Source organism: Parasteatoda tepidariorum, chromosome 8 (genome assembly GCF_043381705.1).
Source record: "Parasteatoda tepidariorum isolate YZ-2023 chromosome 8, CAS_Ptep_4.0, whole genome shotgun sequence".
Taxonomy (NCBI): domain Eukaryota; kingdom Metazoa; phylum Arthropoda; class Arachnida; order Araneae; family Theridiidae; genus Parasteatoda; species Parasteatoda tepidariorum.
Window position 1 is genome coordinate 57,524,668 of NC_092211.1, and position 21,757 is coordinate 57,546,424.

The window sequence follows — 21,757 nt, forward strand, 5'->3', positions numbered from 1 at the left end:
AACCAGACACATTAGTTGAATTTTCTAAACTTTTAGTTTCTGTAAACAAAATAATGACTTTTCATAAATTAAGTTTTTCATCGTTTCTTTTTCCTTGCTGATGTTGTTTTAAAATGCTCATCTGTGAGAGTTGATTAAATATTTTCGAGTCCTTTTTTATGCGCATTTTCGCAGGAGTTAAAAGAAGAAAAAAAACACATTTTTAAAGAGAAAGTTCAGCTGAATATAATTCGGTTTTCTGAATGAGTTCAACACATTATGCATGGCTTAGTTTTGATAAATTAAGTTATTTTTTTCCATCAAGAAATATTTTCTTCGGGACATTGCTGAAATAAAAGTAATTGTTTCTGTTGGATCTCTTCATATACGCATTATTCAGAAGTATGTCCACAAGTTTTCCCTTATTTTACTTATTTTGGTGTTTGTTTCTATTTTTTGACTGATTGTTTTATTTATTAGACTGTAAGTTTATTCCATATATAAAGCGGGAATTAACTGAAAATGTGCTTATGTAAATTCAATATGTAATCAATAATGAATTTTGTGGAAAATTTTATAAATTGAAATTTTTAACCTAAAATAATTACATGGCTGTTTCTAATCTTCCGTGATATTTAAAAAATGGAACAGTTTCAAACAGTATTAGAAAGCAAATATTGTTAATATGGCATTAATTTCCGGTGCTGTGACTCAAAATTTACATTTTACAACAGAAAAAAAAGTTGCTTTGGAAGATTTATTTCTTAGTCATTTTAAACTGAGTTTAATACGACATTTGAGCAAATGCTCATTAGCGTGATATTATTTTAATGTATTAACACATAAAATATCGGCCCAACCAATATTTTTCATTCAGAATAAATCGGAATTAAGCGGAACATTGAGAATAAATAGTTTTAACAGTTTTAAACAGTATTAGAAAACAAATATTGTTAATATGGCATTAATTTCCGGTGCTGTGACTCAAAATTTACATTTTACAACAGAAAAAAAAAGTTGCTTTGGAAGATTTATTTCTTAGTCATTTTAAACTGAGTTTAATACGACATTTGANATATGTTTACATCACATAAAATATCGGCCCAACCAATATTTTTCATTCAGAATAAATCGGAATTAAGCGGAACATTGAGAATAAATTAATAAGTGACTATCTGATTCTGTTGGTTTCTTTATTTTGAAACTTAGTGTCAAAAAGTGAAAATAAAGCATACTATGTCGATGAAAATCGTTCCGTTATTTAATATAAATCAAACAGTAAAGCACAATTTTGTAACCTTGCTATCACGAGATGATTTCTGAGCCTAAATGAAATCAACCCCATCATCTCGGGATTGCCGGACACTCTAATTTGATATAATCCTAACAGTAAAGCACTATTCTATAGTTTTTCTATTAGAATGTAGTATAAAGCAGGCAGTAAGGAACAATTCTATAGCCTTGCTATCACAAGATGAGCTGCCGACATAGATGAAAGCAATCTCATTCAGAACACATCTCGGGATTGTCAGACACTCTAGTTTGATATAATCCTTACAGCAAAGCACTATTCTATAGTTTTGCTATCAGAATGTAGTATAAATCAGACAGTAGAGCTCGTTTTTATAGTCTTGATGTCATAAGATAGGCTCCTGACATAAATGCAGCAACCTTATTGAGAACTCATCTCATACTTCCAAATAACGTATAAAATCTCAGCTCAAAATATTATTAAGATGTCATATATATGGACTTGCCAATATCATAGGTTTGTCATATAGGTTTACATTGGTTGCTAGCTGTAGAGTTCAAGACATTGTGCCCCACCATAGGAAAAATAATAAGGGCAAAAAACTGACTGCTGAAAAGCTAAATTATAGCTATAACCTGAAAATAAACATTTTTTGAATGAAATTAAAGAATTTCGCATAATCTTTACGAGTATTTAAATTAGTACAAAAACTCAAGTGAAAAGAAATTACAAAAACAATCTTTTTCTAATGTAATAATAATTTTAATAAAATTCATTGTGATTGCATTCAGTTTTTCTGTTTATTTTTCTGACAATTAAGCTAGAAAATAAACACACTGAACTTGCCGTTCTCACTTAAACTTCCAGCTAGTATTGCATTTAATTAAATACTCGAGATATTTTTTGATGTTGACCTAAAATTCGATCTACACGCGCAGTTACTTTACGAATCAATAGATGGAGCTATTATGAAATAGTATGGAAGAATATACCAGGCAATGGTACTCAATCTGAAAAAAAAAAGAAAAGAAAACATTACTGTACGGTATAACCAAAGAATACTAAAAGAAGAAGTACAGCTCTTCGAATACGTAACTAACTGGGGGAACTGCTCGATGCTGCAGGCTATGTCAGAAAAACAGCTTGCAAAGTAAGGAACATGCTCAAATTTAGCACACGTACTGAGATCCAGCGCATGCGAAGTAAAGTGAAAGTCAGGAGTTAAGTCACCTGTGAACCGATTGCTGGACCGGTCAACATGGTTGCGTACTCCCGCCAACCACCATGTAATTATTTCTTTCTATGTCAAACTGTGTCAGCAGATTTAATCAACATGGATGATATAAACGTATTCGCAAAGAAATATTTTAATTAAAAGTAGAGTACTGTTTTTCAATAGGCTAAAAATACAGAAAAAAGCAAATATTAAGAAGAGAGAACTTTTCCTCTCTTCCCCAACACCTGTGTGGTTGGGGGAAATGAGGGTACAAACCCGTTTTAAGAACCTCTGCTGCTCCACCCCTAAATGCTGTTTTTCCCTTTATATGCAGTAAATGCACCGAACATTTGGAGACGGGTTTACGTAATGTCTATGGAAGTTAGCCTTCTTCAACTACGTGTACTATTTGGTATAAGGGGCAAATATATACATTGTAGTGGTACTAAGCGAGCAAAACTTGAAAAAAAGAGGGGAAAACACCTCAACTATTAAAAAAAGTGAAATGTCTATTTATTGCACATGCAGATCACTTTACTGGTATGATACCTATTCTTGTTTTATTTTTATTGAAGCACAAGGCAAACCTTCTTCGTTACGCTGGACGTCATAAATTTTAAAAAAAATTTTAAACTGTATCGTTCATAATTTTGTGTGCTTAGTAAAATTATGAGCGAAACTTTGAACAAAATTATGAACGAATTTTTAACATGGGAATTCATAGAAAATAATTTAGCAAAAAGTTTTTGAACGCAATGAAAAACCTACAAACTGCACAATTGGAGTTTTAATACTCTAAAAATTAAACATTCAGAAGCAGAGAAAAAAATTGAAAAAACAAGGAAGAAAAATAATCAAAACAAGTCTTAAAGGGTTTTTTAATGTATTAAAAACTGCTTTAAACCTCAAAAATGTTTTACTTAAATTGTTGATATTCACTAAAACGTCGCAAAATATTCTTAAACATTGTTCCGAAAATAAACCGCATATACTATGCAATTCGAAATATCATTTCTATGGACAGTTATTCAGATGTATCGAGTTATACAGTAATTCCAGAGTCCAGTTATAGAATTTACCGACCTAGAGTGATACAACGTGTATTTCCCAGGGAAACATACATTTTACACTTGATTCTCTATCAAATGCGTAGTAAAATGTTTTACTATTCGACTGCAAGAGAGAGCGTTACTCACCGTAATCAGACCACGCAGCTTCGAATGTTTTGTTAGAATGTTGCAAGTTTAATTCTATTTAATGCACGTACAAATGTGACACAATTCAGACGACGTTATTCACGAAGTTGGATGCAATGAATATAAGTTTCGTTGATATTGTTTCTAAATTTGCACATCTATTGAGTTGATAATATGTTTACATCTAGAGTTCCTTTCATTCAAATAGTATTCATGAAAGGACAGTATACATGACCGCACACTAAACTGTAAAAGCTATGCATTTAAATCAAGACATTTATATTGAAGAATATATGCAGTAAAACGCAAATAAACCTTTAAAAAGTAAATTTTTAAAAATAAAAAAATTATTTTAATTTAAATACTAATAAATCTGCATCTGAATCTAAATATATATTTATGTCATGAACTTAATTTTTATTTATCTGAGTTTATAATAAGTATTCAACTATACCAGGTGTATGTATAGAAGATGATACCTGGTATAGTTGGATATTTATAGAACATATTTAGTACCAACTATGAGATACTTATACTTATAGTTGTATACTTAGACCCGGCAATTTTGGGCAATTTTCGCCGATTTTCCTACAATAGATATACTATGACAAGCACTAAAAATTATTATCGTTCTATCAATTAAAATTATTATCGTATTTAACAATTTTAAACAATGTATTAATCGAAAAATAACTTATATATCGACGAAAAGTTTTAAACAACATTATAAACAAAAATGGCAGGTATGAATTGTAAGAAAATCCTGCGCGAATATACTGGAAGCTATTTAACAAATATTTTATTTAAAATTGGAGAATTTGAAAAGGGAAATCTTTTTAAAAAATAATAAATATCCGCACGGAATTTAGAAGTTTTACGCAAATAAAACTATCTACATTGAAAAAGTAAAACTGTTTAGATTACTTGCCAAATCAGAACCGCTAAATGACGTTAAGAGGAATGGTAACTGACACACAGCTTTAGTACGGAAAATCAAACCCCGATCAAAGCCATGATAAACAAGCATCTAGAAACTACACCGAATGGGAGGCTATTTATTTGTGAAATAAATAAATGTGCTAAAACAACTGAAAGGAAGTAATTTTATAGAAATACGCTGGTAACACATGATATATTCCCCGTAATGAGACCTCGACCGTTAATAGGACCACATTTTCATGTGTTTTAATAAAAACTTACGTAATTTAACCTAATTTGTTACTCTGTTCTCAATGCTTAGCAGAAATTTTTATATTGATGATTATACTTTCACTGTTTTATTGTTGTAAAGGCATTAATAAAACTTCAATTATTCGCTATTTCATGTTAGATTATAAGCATAAATATTTGAAAAAATTAAAAGTAATGTATCAATATATTCCTACAGTTTCAGTTGTTGAAGGCGAGAATTACTAAACACACACATATATATTATTTTACTTTAAATCTAAACTGCATTTTGCTACACGCCGGTTAGTTTGTTTACTGCTTTCTTTTACTTCATGCTCTTCTTTAACAAAATTTGCGATATCGATCCATATAAAGAATAATTTTTATCTTAGGATAATTATTCTTTATTCAGAAATATCGCATTAAATTACTCTAATAGATGTGTCTTGAGGAAGACTATTGGTTTTTTACCATTTATAATTTTTTCTTTATATTATTTTATTTTATTNATATATGTGTATATTATGATTATTATTATTTTTATTATTATTTTACTGTTAAAGATGCTCTGTTAAGACTTCACTTATTATCTATTTCATGCTAAACCAAAACCAGATTTCAGGACGAAACAAGAAGCATTATATTCTTACAATTCTTATGATTTTATAGTTAGTAACGAGAATTATTGGACAAAAATGAAACAACACATTCTTATTGCTTTATTGCTGAAGACGCTCGAGTAGAACTTCAATTATTCGTTATCCCACGTAATATCAAAAGCAGAATTATTGGACAAAAATGAAAAACAATGAAACTACGTTGTCATAACCTGACGCTTGTAACATTTTCCTAAATTAATTATTCAAAAGCACGCAAGGTTAATCTTCTACTCAGTTATTAATAGTCAGTTTTCAATAAAGTCCTGAAGTCATGTTCGTGTCCGTCCAACCATAAAATGTAATTAAGACATCGAAAAGAGTTCGTCCTTCCTCTTCTATCGTCAGGACAGCCATTTATCATTTTTTTCTAACTCAATTGTCGAATACACATCACGAAATGAAGAAAATGTAAATAAAAAATTTCAAGAAAAGAAAAAGAGAGCTATTGTACTTACTTGCATATTCTAATTCATCTCGGGGAACAGGAATATTTTATCCCGGAAAAGTGGAGTTGAATTTCTTCCTTTTATATTTATCATCGTCCGTGGCACCTTGTTGGCAAATAGTCTAGAATTTTGTAGCACACAAAATGGCGAGTGTTCTGAAAAGCAAGACGGATAGGGGATATAATTTTGGTTTATTCATAAGAAATATGGGTATGAAGTAAGTAGGCAGTAAAAATTCTGCGAAGAAAAATGAATAAATCCCTCTCTGACAAAGGGTATTCATTTTACGTAATATATATTAATATTTTTACAATTTAAGGTTGTCAAAATAGATTTATGAAACAGTATGATTGAAGACATGAAGAAATGAGAAGAAAAAAATTATTTTATTTAATATCAACATAAAAGTTGAAATAAATTTTTCCAACACTTTTATCATATTACAAAACAATTGAAGTATAACAATACTTACAGTGAATAGTACGTTGTCTACGAGCTCTATATCCAATATCTATAAAAATAACGGCATTGAAAAGCAATATAACTAAGATTATAAAAGCGAAACATGTCATAATTAAGTCTGACGAACAAAAGTAAAGATAATACTTCTGTACTTTGAAATCATTGTACATCATTTATTATCATTTCATAACTGAATATATAGTTCAAATGATGACGAAAACAGCAAAAAATATTACTATAAAATATTTTAAATTTATTTAGCCCCTTAATCCATCTATGCTCTAGTTTTGATAAAATTTTTATATTAATTTAGATCAAAATAAGAGAAAATTGTTTTATTTAACAATTTAAGAGTTTATGGTTATCAAATACAGCTTGAAAGAATCATTGGTGTCTTAATTTTTTTTGCGTAAAAGGTAAATTATTCCAAGCACGGCTCACATCCATACAATAATTTTTCAATTGTTCTCTTACTTGCGAAGTTTATTAGATATAAGTTATTTAGATCTAACAGAAAAGCATATACATTATTGAAACTTCTTTAATTTACAAAATCAATTATTGATGAATTTTTGAAAAGCATGAAAAAGAACTCTATCTGCTTTTTCCTTGTATTTCAATTTTTGTGCAAATTAAAAACCGATAATCCAAAAAATCTTTTTAGTAACTAACAGACTGTTGTTTTTTAGGTTTTTATAATTAAAAAAGCAAAGAAAATACATTTTTGTTTGTTAATAGAGTGTCGGAATATATATATATGTAGGTTCAAAGGGTCTGCGTCAAAGGGTTAAAGAGCAACTCTTAATATTTCAATAACAGTTTTGTATCAACTTTAATTTTAGTTAAATGAACTGGTAAATAACATAAATATACCGCTTGTAAACTTATTTTATATTCTAATTTATACTAATAATAGGAAAACTGTATCATGGATATTTGAGTTCAAATTCTTCGCTTTGAATTCATCATCTTTCATGTCATCTTATTGATAAATTGTCTAGAATTTTGGTGAATACAAAATGACGGTTTTGAAAAGTAATACGAGTAGAGGATGAAATTTCGATTTTTTCGACTATAGATACAAAGTACGTAAGGAGTTAAAATTCAGGAAATAAAATGAATAAATACCTCTTTAAGGAAAAGTTCTCATTCTAAATAATATGTAATAATGTTATCCAAATTTAAGTTAGGCAAAATAGCTTTCGGTAAGATTATTTTTGAAGTGATACGAACTGATTAATAGATGAAGCTATATTTTACTCAAAGTCTCGCTCAAAATTATTTTAATACTCTTATTTTTGATATTATGTTTTTGTAACTTTGAACAATATTTACATCAAGAGATGGTGAATTTCATNTATATATATATATAAAGAGAGAGGGAGTGAGAGAGAAGGAGAGAGGGGATTGTGTGGCGTATATTAGTTTTCTAATTTGTGAATGAACAAGTTTCAATACGTGCATTATGTGTATCATATAAATATTTGGTAATTCTCAATTTTCTCATTTTATTTTTATGCTTACTCTTTTTAAATTTGTGCATATTTATTCATAATCTCTTAGAAAAGATATGTTCTTTTGGTAATGAATGCTTAGTTTAATTATTTGTGAACTTATCTATTTTCTTTTTTATTTAATGAAATTAGTTTATTTACAAAATTAAATAGTAATACTGCAATAAGAGCAGATCTCGACTATCCTGGGACAAACTAGTTTGTTTATACAGTCAAAGGAAATATAAAGTTTGTTTCTATTGTGCTCTTATTGTGTATTCAGGTTATTGTTCAGGCTTAAATTTAAAACTATTCTTGAAGTATTTTTACTTCTCGGCTTTAATGATATTCTTCATAAGCAGTAGTATAATAAAGAGTTTTATAAATTTTATCCCGTGGGTGTTTCCCGTCTTTTTAAATAATATTCTCTCATTTGGATAAATAATAAACTATTTATAGTTACATTAATTATTCTCCGATAACTTATTTTAGGTTTTTCATTTTACTTACTAGAGTATTTTAAAATAATTTCCATATTATTAAGTTTCAAAATAATATCCTGATGCTATTGATCTAGAATATTTTGATACCTGCAATTAAATTTGTTAGTGTTTATGCCACCGTAAATCTTGTTATAGTTTTGTATTGTTTTTTCAATCGATCTTAGTTCATTATTGTGTAAATCTGAATAAACTGAATTGTTATCTCTTAAATAATTTATAAACATTCATGATTGCACTTGTGTTTTAGTTTTAACAAAAGCATGACCAATGCAAGTGGATGAAGAACTGACTTTCATGAGTTGGTATATCTAATTTTACAACCCGATTTCATGCAGAAAACAAACATACTTGTGTTTATTCATGAGTACACATGCTACTGTGAATGACCGAAATTGGTGGTTATTGATTTACACCGTTGAATGTTGACAATCACATAGTCAGTTTGGTAAATGTTCGAAATATATACTACGTCTAGTTAAGTGCCACTGCCCGGTATACATTTGCCCGGGATACCCTACACTGATGTTTTTTTAAAGTTAAGTGCCCCTGCCCGATATGCATTTAACCGGTACACCGATCACTGATGTTTCTCCTAATCTATCCTCAGCAGATATTAATTTTTTATTTTTTTATTTATCGGTCTTGCCGATGAGCAGACCTTGTGCGTTCTCCAGAAGTGGTATCCACTCTTTCAGGACCACCACAATGGGTGAGATACCGTTGGTCATGTTAATTTGGACATCTAGTTTCGGCCACACTAGATGGCAGCACCGAGATTCTATTTTGATGCTAAAGTGCACTAGGAATTTAATTTTGCCGGAAATGCCAAGAGCCAATAAGGCACTCCAGGGATCTTTTACATGCCGCATAATCAAACGACATGGCCGCTGAGGATTATTAAAATATCGAATGAATGTAATAATATCAAATCGGCAACAAATATTTCGGGCATTTACCAAAGCGACTATATGATTGTTGACATTCACCGGTGAATGTCGACATGCTCTTGATTTCGGTCATTCATGATGGTAACGCAATCATTACATAAAATGTGAATATTAAAGTTACCCATAAGAGTTACGGTATGTTTTAATTCAGCATTAACAATCGACGCAGTTATCAACTCAGCTATCAACAGTAGGACCACAAGTTCAATAAATCAACAATATGAAAGGGTTTAAATATTTAAAGCTTAAAAATATAGTTTCAGCTGAAATATCTAACTTAGAAACACGTCCAGATGTTTTCCAGGAAAAACGACAATAGAAAAGAATGCTATTTCTACAAATAAATAAATATGTAAATAATAAATAAAATACATTAACTGAAGCTAAACATGTTACTTTATTCTAAATCTAAGCATCCAATAAAATAATTCTAGCTATATTAGGAATTATACGCTAAAAGAGAAAACTCAAGTTGCCAAAGTTGGCACCAGTATCCAATATTTGCTTCGAAGAATAAATCTAATATTTGCAGCTAATATTTGCATATAGTATTATAGGAATCTAATATTTCCGAGTAGCACAGTAATACTTGACTTACAAGTGAACAACATTAATAATCACTTACAATTGAGCATATGGAAACTTTTAAATCATTCAAATCTTCAATTGTGTGGTAGTTTTTAACGCACCTTATATTTCACCAGCAGCTGAATCGACTATTCCAATTGCTCATTTTTAGGATACCATAAATTAATTGGATAATTAATCATTTCCTAGGGTAATCTTGCGCTTTCGTAGCCAACAAAATTTCAATTTTTTTTCCAATCTTAGTGCCATAAGAGATAAAGGAGTTTTTATTTCGGCGTTAGATGATCGTAGAAATAGATAGATAGTTCAACAAACCTGCTTTTAAGATGACTTACTTTAATGCACGATTTTCTAGTTGGTATAAATGTTCGTCTCTCACAGATTCACAGATTTTGATCTTACGTGAATAAACTATTGGTCGGGCTTCTTATTATTGAAACCGGGAACACGATAGATAGAAATTTGGTTTTCGTCCCCTAAATTGGCTTTTTTTCAGCAAGTACAGCATAGTTTTAATTTGTTTCGGGATGGATCTTTTCATTTCCAACTTGAAATACTTAGAAATTGATATTTCTTTCATTGAATTTTTATTTGAAACTTTGATATTTCTTTTATTGAAATGTTTCAGTTCAATCGCAGCTTTTATTTTCTTTTTCATTCGCAAATGTTTAGAAACAAATTCGTTTATTCTTGTTTCAAGAGTTTTTTCCGTAATTCGTAACTCAATTATCGCTCAATTATTCGCAACTCAATTATTTTTTCTAAAAAGGGAATCGGATGATATTTCAGTATTTAACTCTGTTGAAAGACTGAATTCTTCAAGGTTACTTACCCATATACCAGTTTTTAACATCTTTTTGCTAACATAAGAAAGAATATCTATATACTTATTATAGCTGCACTTCTGCTTTTCATTCAATTTTTCTTTTTCCTCGGGCATGCCAGATAAATGTTTGCTTTTTTATACGCAAGATCGTGAAATGATTTCTTATTACAGCCTCCACATAACAAAAGGATAAAAAAAACTACAGAAACGGGAAATATATTATTGTGGTTCATTTAAACATTATTTTACTGATTACTTAAATAATTATTATGCAATATTATTTATGTAAAAAAATATAAAATCTCTTCTCTGAAATTATACGTAATGCAAATATCTCTAACTTCAAATCAATGTTCATTGATAATAACAAACTTAAAATGATGAAAAAATGGGATCATATAAAGCGCAATTTTTTCTAGAGTTAATAAGTTTTAAGACAAAAAAATACAAATTAAAATAATTAAAAAATATAAATAAATAAAGCTTTTCTATGGTTTTGCGCGTAAGTAAATGATTAGTGTAAAAAATAGTGAGAAAAAGTTAGAAATAAAATGTTTAGTGTAACCTTAAATTGAATTTAAGATTCGAGTTTATATAGCCTTAATTAATCTACAAAATAATGTTGTTAATGTCACTTATGCTACTTGCAAAGATCAGCAAGCATGCTTGTGAATCGAGTAAATTTGTAAGGCAGAGGACGCGCTTCGTGTTTTTTTTTAGTGGGACCATCTACGACCATGAATATGACTTCAGCCACACACACACACATCTCAACCCGTCTTACAGTCATCCATAGATCGTAATTTTGACCTGATACAGAGAACCATCAATTTTACCAAATCAGTACCTCCAGAGGCATTGATTTGTTATGGGAAGTTACCTGACTTTGTGACCTGAACAGATTTAGCGTGCACCAGTCACCATTTAATACACGGGAAATCTTTGACAACCGGAATTCAAACTCACATTCTCACGAATACGAGCCCAAAGTCCTACCAAGCATGCTGTACAGGTCTCAAAATAATGTGCTTATCTTAAATGAAATTTATCTTAATATGAGTTGAAAGCATTTCTTATAAATTTGGTAAAGAAAGCAGAAGTTTGTGATGTTTAAAAAAAATTAATTGCATCAAATAAACTATTGATTTTTTATCCGCTTTCGTTGAAAGTTTCATAAGAAGTTGTTCGAACACATTTTAAGATATATTTTATACAAAAAAAACATAATNGAATCAACCATTTTGCAAGCAAGACACTAGGTCTTGTTAAGTGTCACTGTCCAGTATACATTTGCCCGGTATACCCTACTACACTGATGTTTTAAAGTTAAATACCCTGCCAGGTATACATTTAACCGGTGCACCGATCACTAATGTTTCTCCTTCACAATCCTTAGCAGACATTAGAATATTGAATGAATAGAATAATATCAAATCGGCAACAAATATTTCGGGCTTTTGCCAAAGCGACTATATGATTGTTGACATTCACCGGTGAAAGTCGACATTCTCTTAATTTCGGTCATTCATGGTAACGCAATCATTACATAAAATGTGAATATTATAGTTACCCATAAGAATTATGGTATGTTTTTATTCAGCGTTAACAATCGACGCAGTTATCAACTCAGCTATCAACAGTAAGACCACAAGCTCAATAAATCAACAATATGAAAGGGTTTAAATATTTACAACGGAAAAATATAGTTTCAGCTGAAATATCTAACTTACAAACACGTCCAGATTTTTTCTAGGAAAAACGACAATAGAAAAGAATGCTATTTCTACAACAACAAAAAATAAATAAATAAAATACATTAATTGAAGTTAAACATGTTACTTTATTCTAAATCTAAGCATCCAATAAAATAATTCTAGCTATATTATGAATTAGATGCGAAAAGAGAGAACGCAAGATGCCAAAGTTGGCACCTGCTACTAATATTTGCATCGAGGAATAAATCTAATATTTTCAGCTAATATTTAGTTTAATATTTGCATGTAATATTATAAGCACCTAATATTTCCGAATAGCATAGTAATACTTGACTTACAAGTGAACAACATTAATAACCACTTACAAGTGAACATAGGGAAACTTTAAAATCATTCAAATCTTCGATTGCGTGGTAGTTTTTAGCACCCGCTTTATTTCACCAGTTTCAGAATCGATTATTCCAATCACTAATTTTTATGGATACCATAAATTAGTCGGAAGATTAATCATTTCCTAGGGAAATCTTGTTCTCTCATAGCCAACAATATTTCAATTTTTTTCAACCTTAGTACCATAAGTGATAAAGGAGTTTTTGTGCGTTAGATGATCGTAGAAATATACAAGTAGTTCAACAAACCTGCTTTTAAGATGACTTGCTTTAATGCACGATTTTTTAGTTGGTATAAATGTTCGTTTAGCTCAGATTTTGATCTTACGTGAATAAACTATTGGTCGGGTTTCTTATTATCGAAACCAGGAACACGATAGGTAGCAATTTAGTTTTCATACCATAAACTAGTTATTTTCCAGCATGTAACTACAGCAGTTTCAATTTGTTTCGGGGTGTTTTCAATTCCTACTTGAAATATTTAGAACTTTGATATTTCTTTCATAGAATTTTCATTTGAAACTTTGATATTTATTTTATTGAAATGTTTTAGTCCAATCACTGCTTTTATTTTCATTTTTTTCCCACGCAAATTTTCACTAACAAATTCGTTTATTCATGCTTCAAGATTTTTTTACGTTATTCGTAACTCAATTATCGCTCAATTATTCGTAGTTCAATTAATTTAAAAAAAAAGAATCTTATAATATTTCATTATTTAACTCAGCTGAAAGACTGAATTCTTTTGGGTTACTTAGGCATATACCAGTTCTTTAAGATCTTTTCGCAAATATAAGAAAGAATACCTATACTTTGGCTATAGTTGCACTTCTGCTTTTCATTCGATTTTCTTTTGCCTCGGGCATGCCAGATGAATGTTAGCTTTTTTAATCCGTAAGATTGTGAAATGACTTTTCATTAAAGCCTCTACATAACAAAAGGATAAAAAAAAACTACAGAAACTAGTACATCATATTTTAATAAATTCTTCGGATATTATTTCACACATGCATAAAATTAGACGTTTCGATCAGTATTTATGTAAATATATTCTATTGTATATAAAGCACAAAACCGTTAGGCAATATTTGCACTTTCGTTGACCAAATGCCGGCACTTTTTGGTAATTATTTATTGTCGCAGGTTGTAATTAATTATTCACTACACATTTTCTAGATGGAGCTATGAAGCTTTTTCTATTAGGCAAAGTTTCGCTTATTGCGTAATTTGAAATAACACATTTTCTCCATGCAGAGAGATGTATTAAGTATTAATTTCAAAATGTTAATACGAGGTAAATATTAATCGTATTAATCAGTTTCCAAAGCAGCGACATGTTCTGTAACAGCGGTTACCAGAAATCACCAAAGGAATTTTTTTAAACAAATTATTTTAAAACATGATAATTACTACTCTTGCAACTACTGTTGACTTCAATTTTTTTTTAACTTCGAAGTTCCACTCTCATACCGAGTAACGCAAAAATGACCAAAAAAATGATAGCCTTGTGAACAAAGCATTTTGCGATGGTATCGGCAATGAAATGTTAAGGTAAAATCACAAACGACCACTAATGTGTCAGACGAAACAGTGGAAAGAATGGGGGATAGTTTCGTGAGTTCTCCAAAGAAATCAACGAGCCGAGCAAGTCGCGAACTTGGTGTACCTCAGCAAACTATTTGGAAGATTCTGCGACGACGGTTACAATTTAAACCGTATCGTGTGCAGCTCTTGCGACACTTAAAAACGGAAGATAATATCAATCGATTGGAATTTTGCATCAGAATGCTGGAAGCATTACAGGATGACGATTTTGCCGACAAGTTGATATTCAGCGATGAACCTAAAAAGTAAATCGCCACATTGTGTGATTCTGGGGTACTGAAAATCCACGTGCAATTCTGACAATTAAAAGAGATTCACCAAAGGTCAATATTTTCTGTACAATTTCAAAAACAAATATCTATTAGCCAATTTTCTTTATTGAGAAGACAGTGAATAGTTCATTTTACATAGAAATGCTGCAGTCATAGTTGTTCCCGAAACTATCGAAGACTCCATTAATTTTGTTTACCAAATAGATGGGGTAACTCCTCATCAATGTTCGTGCTTACCTGAATGATGAAATCCCGCATTGCTGAATTGCCCGTGTTGGTGATAATGGCCTCGCTTTCTCAGCCTGGACTCCCGGGGCGCCGGATTTAACGCAGTGTGCCTTCTTCCTTTAAACATTGTTTATGTACCCCCACTACCAAAAACGATAGAAGAGCTAAAGAAACGGATCAGTGATGTATTGATGAGCATTGGCAGAAGCACGCACAAAATATGTGAAATGAATTGAACTACCTCCTGGACGTGTGTCGTGTGAACCAAAGAGGTACACATAGAACATTTGTAAGTATAATACTTTTGAATAAATCGGGTGCAGAAAATGAATGATTTTTTTTAAGTAAACCTTCACTTTAAAATTATTTATTACGAAAAAAATATTAAATAGATAAAGAAAAAGTAAGTAAGTAAAAGAAACGTAAAAGAACATTTTCGCTATTCATTCAAGAACTGCCTTTATGAGGCTTACGAAGCTCATTTTGATAAGTACAAAAGCTTTTTTTTTCACTTTAAATTTCTTGATTAATGAGTATTTTTATTCGTCCTCTATGTCATCTGGAAGTTCCGTCACAGGCATTATTTTATATTTGAATCAACCATTTTGCAAGCAAGACCTACTGGGTCAATTGCTTAAAAAGTTTTACTAAGAACGTGAAGGTAGTAGGTTCCATCCCGATATGTGCATCGATAAAAATGGGAAATATATTATTAAGGTTCATTTAAGCATTATTTTACTGATTACTTAAATAATTATTATCAAATATTATTTATATAAAAAAATATAAAATCTCTTCTCTGAAATTATACGTAATGCAAATATCTCTAACTAATCTAATCGATGTTCATTGATTAATAACAAATTTAGAATGATGAAAAAATGGGATAATATAAAGCGCAATTTTTTCTAGAGTTAATAAGTTTTAAGATAAAAAAATACAAAATAAAATAATTTAAAAAAATAAATAAATAAAGCTTTTCTATGGTTTTGCCCGTAAGTAAATATTTGGTGTAAAAAATAGTGAGGAAAAGTTCGAAATAAAGTGTTTAGTGTAACCTAAAATTGAATTTAAGAATCGAGTTGATATAGCCTTATGCTATTTGTAAAGATCAGCAAGCATGCTTGTGAATCGAGTAAATTTGTAAGGCAGAGGACGTGTTTCGTGTTTTTTTTTTAGTGGGACCATCTATGACCATGAATATGACTTCAGCCACACACACACGCACACACATCTCAACCCGTCTTATAGTCATCCATAGATTGTAATTTTGACCAGATACAGAGAACCTTCAATTTTGCCAAATCATTATCTCCAGAGGCATTGATTTGTTGTGGGAAGTTACCTGACTTTGTGACCTGAACAGATTTAACGTGCACCAGTCACCATTTAATACACGGGAAATCTTTGACAACCGGAATTCAAACTCACATCCTCACGAATACGAGCCCAAAGTCCTACCAACCATGCTATACAGGTCTCAAAATAATGTGCTTATCTTAAATGAAATTTATCTTAATATGAGTTGAAAGCATTTCTTGTAAATTTGGTAAAGAAAGCAGAAGTTTGTGATGTTTAAAAAAATTAATTGCATCAAATAAACTATTGATTTTTTATCCGCTTTCGTTGAAAGTTTCATAAGAAGTTGTTCGAACACATTTTAAGATATATTTTATACAAAAAAACATAATATCTGGATTTATGACTGAGTCTTTATCAACTGGATTCTTTTATATTACCTCCAATATTTCATATCTTACTTTTTCGTGCAGTACCATAGAAAAGTTGTTCTGTTTTCAAAAAAAAAATTTTTTTTTGGATCAAATAAAGACTATTTTGCTATAGTTTCCGTTATTTTTGTAAGCAATAAAAAATGCATTTGATGTAAAAATAGAATTTCAATGAAAAGTCGATGGAGTAAAAAAAATTAATTCCTTAAAAGTTTTCTATAACCAATAAATCAGCCAGCCTTTCACCAAAATCACAAATCTTTATAGACATACTTCAACTAAAAGGTGGAACACAAGAAAATAATTCGTAGAAAAACTTTTTTTTATTCAAATATCTTACTACAATATGGATAATAGGAAATAAAATAATCCCCTAAGTACAATACTTTGGATTGATGCAATATCTGTATTTATGAAAAAAGAAGGGGTGTAACAATACAGAGTATTTTTCCAATAAATGTATGAGCGAAAAATTTGCATAAGATTTATTAGTTTATTTCTTACTAAAAAAAGTTATTGAAGCTTACGACGATTTATTATAGATTTTCTCTTTCAAAAGAGAACTTCCTTCAAATGTTTAATATAAAATAAACATAAATTGTGATGATCAAAATTGGGATGACATGTCTTCAGATTATCCTCGGGGATGTTTCCCAGACCACGACCAAGAGCCCATTGTGCAACTCTAGCGTGATGTAAATAAAGTACAACTACAAAAGTTGCTTGGGATTTACATATGTACTCAATATCTTGATTTTACAAGAACCTGAGCGGATCTACATATTGATATACATAAGTTTGATGATTTCCCGAAATTTAAAACGGCAAAATGGTTAAAAGTGAACATATGATGCTTGCGGCATTGTCATGTGACAGAGCATATATTTTTCATCACACAATTTTTGGCTTAAGTTTAAAGTTAATTTTAAAAGGAATTTGGAACCGAATGTGTAAAATCAACGTTGAATGAAATGAACAAGAATTTTAAAAAAAAGGAAGTTAAATAAACTGCTTCGTTAGTCTAAAATAAAGGGTGTTAAATTTAATCAGATTTTACACAAAAATGATAAGAAAAATATGCGCATAATTATTTCATGCTTAATTTTGAAGAGAAATGAAGCTGTATTATTTAAGAAAAACTTCAGTGTTTTCCATTTTATTGTAAAAAGAAGTGCTTTATAAAAATCCCTAATACATTTTCTCACCTCGTGAAATTTATAATTTAATTTTATAAAAAAATTTACTTGTTTTGCAGTATATGCATTCAGGTTAGTCTAGAGTAGTCATACGTAGGCCGCCCTGTTCCCCATCAAAACTATAATTGTAGTAGATTACTTAACATCAAAGCAGTGAAAACTCACCTGGTTTAACAACCAGTCGAGTGCTATATTTGCCGGTTAGTCATATGCAGATGTCCCGTGGTCCCTTAAAACTGTTAAAGTAGTAGATTAAGTATCATCAAATCAGTGAAAATTCACCTGGCTCAGCAACCACTTAAATGCTATCGATTTTAACAAGATCCATTAAATAATTCTATATCTGTATTTGAGTTATCAAATTATTGTGGCGATCAAGAACGTTTTATGATAACTTTTTAAAAACCTAAAATGCATTTCATAGCCAAAATTCATTTACCATTATAATAATGTTCAGGGACCACTAGATACCCTTCTATGTCAAATTAAATTATATTCACAAGTGGATAAAGTAAAAAAAAATTTTTTTCGTGCTTTTATAACGCATGTGTACAAACATTTTTATATTTATTCTGCTTAGTTTTATAAAATGTCATTGCTTTCAACATCAAGACTTATATTCCTTTAAAACAAGACGAAACAAGAGACAACTTTAAATTTTAACATTTGAAAAGATATCCAACTAAATTGAAAGGATTTCCGAATTCCGAATTTTTATTTGTTGATTTATTATCAATGAGAGGGATGAAAACTAAATACTATTATCAAATCTCAACCCGAAGCATTTTCTAGCTCATTTACACTCTACTATCAAACTTTGCACTTTACTTTGCCAACAAAATATTTGATGGATGCACTGTTTGCGTTTATTTGCCTTTGTTGACTGAAAATCCCCCTTCCTCATCTGAATGTAATGAATAGAAACGGGGGAGCAAAAATGGAAATTAACATTCCCCCATGGATTACGGATCCTGTAATTCTTAGGGCTGAAAAATATTCTTTATTTTGTAACATCACACTACTTGCTAACATAGAACAAGTACTTTTAGTCTCAGCGGAAGCTGACATCACAGCTTTCTTAGAAAGGAATCGCATTTCTTTAGTGATAAATGCGACTAGGAACATTTCTTGGGATGAAAATTGTAAGACGTGAAATAATTAGGCTTCCCCCGAGAGGGAAAGTTTAATAGGAAAAGAGAGTCACCTAGTTGAAGAAAGAAGAATAAGAAAATCGTCGCTTTATAATTAAGTTTTCAGATCTTTCTATCTAATTTGAGATATCCCGATTTAGCAGTTTCAGACGCAGGTATGGAGTGTTTAAAATGAGACTTCTTGATAGTTTTCGTATCAGCCGAGAAAAATGGGATAAGGTTTAAGTTTGAAAGATTAATAAGTTTCGCTACATCTTGCGCGTTGATGTTGACAGAGCCTTTTGTGAAGTTTTCATAGTCATTTTGCGTAAATATTTCCATTAAGAAGGAATACTTTAAATAAATTTCTCGATTTTTGTTACTTTGCTTCATTGCTGATTGTTGAAAGTGATATTGTATTATATTAAATGTATAAAGAACATTTTTTCAAAAAAATGATAAATGGTTTATGGAAAAAATTCACTTAAAACTTTTCTGAAACTGGATCAAAATAAGAGCTTATCACAAAAGCATTTTGCAAAAACATTTTTTAATGTATCCGTCTAGCAATACTTGACTTGTAGAAAAAGACAAAATTTAAGGTTAAGACATAATTAATAATTAAGACATAATTTGAAAATTTTGTTTGTGTTGAATATTGCTTTTTCAAAACTTTAGCTTTCAATCAAATGACACTGCTTTGAGGAAAAGTATTAGCAAAGTTAATTGATTTGATGGTTAAAATATGTAAAATTTTGCTGGCAAATATATTAAAAAGGAAGCAGCACTTGCCACTAGTCGGTGAGTTTTTAAATTTGGACATATCTCGAAATGCGAGTTTACGAAAATGGGCACTGCTCAAAATACATATTTGCTAAAATGGACACAGCTAGAAATGTGCGCTTTCGAAAATGGACACGGCTCAAAATGCATGTTTACTAAAATGGACACAGTTCGAAATGTACGTTTGCGGAGTTCACTTCGAAATGAGTGTTTTCGAAAATGGACATAAATAATTACAAAAATCAACATAGTTAAAAACTAGCGTAAATAAAATTGACATAACATTTAATTCGATAACAGTGTTCGATTACATCTGCAAATATGCAGAGATATATATTACTAGGTCTAGTATGATTAGTTACTGCTTGTAGCTTGTAATTGCAATTATAGGTTATCGTAATTACTGGTAATTACGATTAGAAGTAATCATGGATCCAGTGATAATTACAGGTAATTCGTATATATATTCTCATGAATCATTGCAATCACATCAAGAAACGATTTCAGGTAATTATGATTGCAATTAATAAAAACATATGATTATATGTAATTATGATTTCAAGTAATTAAACTATGTTCGTACAGGTAATCATGACTACACGTAATCTTGATTACAAGTTACCAAATTATTATTAATTCCAATTGTGAGATGCATGATAGGACATACATTAAAAGTATGTATATGGAGAGTATATATAAACATTGTAACGTATGTACGATGCGCAAACAAAAGACGGACCACCCAGAATAAATTTTGATCTAATAATCAGATCTTAACGTTTTAGTACTTTATCTCAATAGTTCGAGGTGTTAATGTCAGATATAATAATTCATTAGTGTTGACAAAAATTTAAGTTAGGAAATCAGACTGAAATACATGCTTTCGATTTCTGACTCCTAAGATATAGGGCGTAGCCGTAATCTAGGGTCCCCACATAGTTTGGTCAAGAGTGCGGTCCAAAGTTTGGAGGCCTTAATATTAAATATTTTTTTAACTAAAATATACAATTCATTTATCCAAAAATGACTACATGCAGAAAATAACTTCTAATAAATATTTATTATTTTATAAAATAATAGTCGAAAACATTTTGAAGTGTAAGCCATACACATTTTTACATCATTTTAAAGAATGTAATTTTACTTGGCAAATTCAGATTTTCAGCAAAATAAATCAATTAGTTTGTAAGAAATCGAATTTTAAATATACGGCTTCTTTAAAATTCAATTTCACAAAAACTTATTGACCGATGTCACTCGAAATTCAAATTCTGCTATGCAAAATTACAGCCTTTAAAATGATGCAAAAAAATTTTATCTTATATTTAATTTTTTTTTTACAATTATGAAATAAAGTAATAAAAAATAATAAATATTTAAGAAAAGTTATTTTTGCGTGGAACTATCTTTGGATAAACTAATTTTATAATTATGTGCAAAAATTTTTCCATTTCTTTATAAATTTCTCGAGATATTACGATATACGCAGAAAGTAAAATTAACATTAAGGGACTTTGTAAACTTTGGAACTCTTTCTTGACAAAACAATTGGAATCATATTCCTCAAATTCCTTTAAAATGATGCAAAAATTTGTGTATCTTGTAATTAAATTTTTTTCGACTATTAAGAAATTAAAAAAATATATATTTAATGGAAGTTGTTTTTTGCACGGGATTATCTCATATTATCGGTATTTTAGGGATCAGAAGTGCAAATCCGTCAAAAAAACAGTATGTTTATTCAGAGAAAAGACGTTTTTGTTTCAGATTTCGTAATTTAAAATATCGTCTGCGCAAAGTAATTTGCATGTTTGAGCTTACTCCCCCCCCCGAAGAATTAAGTCCTAGAACGTAAAGATCCGATCATTAGATTCAAAAGTTATTTAAGGTGAACCGTTTTTTATTATTCACTTATATATGTATGTCTTATGTATGTATGTACGCATTTACAATATAAGTATATGCATTGTAA

The 21,757-nt window shown here is 30.0% G+C and overlaps 1 long non-coding RNA gene across 1 annotated transcript in view; it reads right to left on the minus strand.

Moving 5' to 3' along the window:
* Positions 1-1,957: 1,957 nt before the first annotated feature.
* The window catches only part of LOC107454904 (uncharacterized), a 45,392-nt gene continuing 25,592 nt past the window's right edge, over positions 1,958-21,757 (minus strand). The window contains exons 2-4 of the long non-coding RNA XR_006224802.2: positions 6,391-6,429; positions 5,928-6,073; positions 1,958-2,241 (exon numbers count right to left, since the gene is read on the minus strand). This is a non-coding gene — a long non-coding RNA (uncharacterized lncRNA). The remainder of the gene's footprint in view (positions 2,242-5,927; positions 6,074-6,390; positions 6,430-21,757) is intronic.